We start from the raw sequence: 4,758 nt of genomic DNA on the forward strand, positions 1-4,758 counted from the left end.
TGCTTCAATTGAGCTTGATCTTGCTTCCAATTTGCTTTGGCTCGACTCTACTAGCTTGCAGGAAGTGAAATGGATCAATGAAAGGCTTGGATTCTTGAAGTTTCAATTCCAAAGTAGAATGAGAATTGAAACTCGATTTCAAGTGAAATCTTCAAGTTTATCCTTTAATGGAGGTTAGGGAGGCAATGGTGCAAAGCTTGGGCAAGCAAGATCCCTTTTCTGATCAACAAGGGAATGTATTTATAACATGAGAGTTGCTTTCCACGCCTTTTGAAAACTTGGCCAAATTTAGTAAGTTGTGTGCATGAGTGCATGGGCATGTATTAGGCACAAAATGATGATTGCATTGGGTCCAAATTCGTACACAAACCATGCTAATATCACATTATGAAGCCATGCAATGGTAATTGGAAATTGAATTCAAAAGTTGCCAAAACAAGCCATGAGAAGAATCCATCCGTAAGTCCCTCAATTATTGTCCAAATGAAGTGATCTAGGATTCTTTGGAAAAGTGACATGAAGGAGAACAAGTTTTATGTTGAAGATGTTTTCATTTGGAACTTGGATCATGATGAAGTTTGAGGTCGAAGTTGGAGAAATCAAACATGTTTGAAAATTTTCTAAGTACAAAGTCAAATGACCATTTCTTCCACCTTGAATATCTTTTGCTATGAGCTTCAAATGAAAATGGCTCCTTCACCAACGTTGTAGATATTTAATTCCTATTCAATTTGGTCACAAATTTGACATAATTTTTGAAATTCTGGTGTAGTCAGAATACAGATGTTCTACTCCAAGTAATGACATCTGATCTAACATTGTAACTAATACAGCAAGATAGTTATTAACCACTGTACTAATATGCACAGGTTCACAGATGTCACGACATCTCATTCTATGTCACCCTAGAATGTATGAACCCCTGATTCTGTGCATCAGGAAGAAGGACTCAACAGAAATCAAACCTAGCACTCACTTCTGTTGTATTCTTCCATAGTTATCAGCATGATGTCTCAACATTGGTTTGAACATCATCTGTTACAGCATTACAGGTTTACCTTATTTTATAACAGACAAAAGGTAAAAACACAAGTAATTGTTAACCCAGTTCGGTGCAACATCACCTACGTCTGGGGGCATACCAAGCCAGGAAGAAGATCCACTATTAGTAGTATCAATTCAAAGCTAAACTCACCCGTTTACAACTTATCACTTAATCCCTACCCAATGCAATCTATACCTAGGAACTCCTAGATAGAAACCTCCAATTTCCATTCCTATCACCACAATTACAATGTAATGCAAAACATCTTGAACTTGCTTCACAGCTTCATTCAAGAACACAATCACTCATGCCTACAGGCTTTGAGTTACAAATACTCTCAGCTTTGAACACTGAGAGAACAGCTTGAACTTGCTTCACAGCTTTGTTCAAGAACATATGGTAACCATCCCACAAGTTGGGAGGTTTACCTCACACACACCCCTAAATTTTCATTCTAGGAGGCTTACAAAAACTAGATTACAATCAGCTATTTATAACCTAATCACCCAAGTGGATTTGGGCCTTCAGAAATCGCAGCAAACTTCTCCTTTGCTGTTACAACATCAGCAGAAACTTTCTGCTACAAACAAGGTCTTCAATCTTTTAGTTCCTAAAATATCTCCAAATTTAGTTCCTAAAATATCTCCATATTTAGTTCCTAAAATATCTCCACATTTAGTTCCTAAAATATCTCAAGACCTCCACAAATAATGCCACATAGGATTCTAACTAATTTCCACATATTAGTGTGCTAACAAATAGGCTATTTGTTAGGTTCCTTAATTGTAGCTTGGTTGTTGGTTTCCTGGATTTTCTCTAAGCTGTTGACTTCCTGAAGAATAGCCCAAGAAAAAGCTGAAACAGAAAACTGCACAACCTACAAATTAGCATATGCTGTCAGGCATGAATGTCACGACATTCAGCTTGACATCAAGGTCCATATGCTGAGTCTGTTTTTCCAGAAAACAGACTGTACAATTTTGCTGACCTGTACATGATCAAAATGACCATACTACAGTAACAGCTTACATTAATAAATGTCAAAGTGTCCAACTTAACATTTACACATTTGGCCTTAAGTTAGTTCTGTTATTCTCTTGAAGAACAAACTAAGTTACATGCTGAAGTATAGCAGAACACCACTCTGCCTAATCTTCAGTAGCTGCTGTCAATGATGAATGTCACAACATCCAGTTTGACATTCAGTCAGTAGGCCTTATGCCAGGTCTGGTTCTTCCTTGATAACCAGACTGCAAATGAATACTAAGTTCTAACAGAACTTCTGTTCCTTAGTATCTGTTGACAGGTATGAATGTCACAGCATTCAATAATCCTGTGTTAGCTAGTCCTGCAGTAACTACAATGTAGTCACATATACATGTCATGACATCAGTCAAGACATTAGTGTTTTACCATATAATGCAGCCAATTAAACACCTACAAACTCCCCCTTTGGCAAATTTTTGGCTAAAACACTTTGATCCCCATAACAGAGTTCATGGCAGCGGAATACTACTAGCTAATACACTCAGAGTGGCAGCACACTCACACACATGGAAGTTAAATACAAACTTCGCATAGCAGCACACACATGTTAGAAGTTGCACCTAAACTTCAACATCAGCTGCAGGGGGGAATCTTCAGATCTGTCATGAGAGTCTGTTGTAGAGACCCACTCTGTTTGTCAGGGGTATTGGTGGTTATTACTCCCCCTTTTTGTCAAAAATGTTGCCAAAGCCAGCAACATAGCCAGAGCACACTGACAGAGTTCCAGACTTGGTTTTACTTCACAGTTTCAACCAAGTTCACATCCACTTGATCTTGCTTCACAGCTTCGATCAAGTAATCACCCACTTTTGCTTTACAGTAGGTACAACCATATCAGATTCCAAGACTTTGAGTCTGACATCTTGATCCACTCCTGCATGAACACTTTCTTGAACTCCAGCAGGCACATAAGATATCTTATGTTAAGACATCTTGTGAATACTCTGTCCTTTTTGTTAACAAGGCAAACTATCAGCAGTTTAAACCACATAATAGTAGTTTAGTCAGCAGCAGGAGCAAAAACAATTACTAGTTATGGCTACTAGTAATACACACATACACAAGGGTACTTCTTCTCCCCCTAAATCTGTGCATTCATCAAATAACAGCTGCTGTAACTCCAGCACCTGTACCAGCCAGAATGTCCTACTGGCATATGCTTCCATATTGTCATGACATCCGGTCAGACATTCTTCTGCTCACTCAGCCTTGACACATACCAACTTTATCCCACTATCTAACAGGTTTCCAAACCTTGTTATCTGAGAACACATAGACCACAAGCTTGATGATTACTTGCAGTGCAAGGACAGAACTCCCCCTGTCATGAACAACCCATTCTCCTCTTGAAGCTTGGAGATCACACATGGGCATATCCAACATCCCAAAGTTGGACCTTCACATACTTCCTGATTCAAAGAGACTCCAGACCATTTGATGAATGGAAAACATAAGACGCATCTTCATGTCTTCAAGAGCACACCCTCTGTTCAACCCTCTTAGCTGAACACATTCACACTCTGTGTCAATCTCTCTTCTAACCAGAACAGAAGACCACTTCACAAGATGTTCTAACATCAGCTGGGACATCCTTCATAACAGGACAAGGCACACCATCTGATAGTCTTCAGATATCACTGAATCACCGGGTTGATCAAGAAGAACCCAGACATACATTGGGACATATACATTTTCATCCCATTACAAGAGATAATCTTCCATAGATAGCTCAGAACTCCTACCACAAGCTCCAAGGGATGAATAGAAAACACCTCCTTTAGTCTTCAACTTACTACTTTTCTGCTCAAAAGTAATTTGTCTCAGACTTTCCTCAAGAATAATCAGCTGCCATATGGATTATCTTGATTCTTCGAACTCACTCCTGAGATAGACCAAATGCCACTGGTTGATTACCTCCTTCATGAATCCTCATATGACAAGGTCAAATGCTGCTTTTTGACCTCCCCAAGTTTATCAGACTTCTCCCAAAGATATTCTGACCTTCCAAGTGAGACTTGAACTTCAAGCTTTTTGAAGTATCCAATCTACAACCCTGTAGACCTTTCTATCTCAAGTTGATGTGTCACTTCATCAACTAAGAATCTGATGTTGAACCAAATGTCACAACATTGTGTTTTGACATCCAGCTGTTGAATTCAGCTCCTTCTTCTGCCACTTGAAAGAACTTCCTCCCTTCACAGAACAAGAGTTCAATGTTCTCATAGACTTGATTGTGGAACCAAGTTTGAGTAAACAACCTCCATCCTGCAGGTTTGCAGTTAAGTCATCCAAGCTCACACCTTGATGAATCCCTGCTTCTTCTCCAAAGACATCAGACACTCTGATGTATGAGTCTTCAGAAGGACCAGTTAGAAACTAACCCTTCAGCTCTACCAAGGATTCCACATCCTAAAGCAAGGCTGTTTCCATGATGTCAAGACTGCTGCCACTTGTTCTTGACTTCACAGTGTGCATAAGCTAATGCACTTCCTTACCTAGATCAGAAATAAACTGATCCAAGTAACCACCATCAAGACTATGATGTCTTCTTCTTCTTGTACATACCAAGGCTGAACATGTTTCTTGCCAGGAAACCTTTTCAGAGATCATATGCTTTTGCTGCCACCAAAGAGATAGATCATAAGCCAATGTACTGTCCTTCCTGT

This window comes from Lathyrus oleraceus, chromosome 1 (genome assembly GCF_024323335.1).
Source record: "Lathyrus oleraceus cultivar Zhongwan6 chromosome 1, CAAS_Psat_ZW6_1.0, whole genome shotgun sequence".
NCBI classification, from domain to species: domain Eukaryota; kingdom Viridiplantae; phylum Streptophyta; class Magnoliopsida; order Fabales; family Fabaceae; genus Lathyrus; species Lathyrus oleraceus.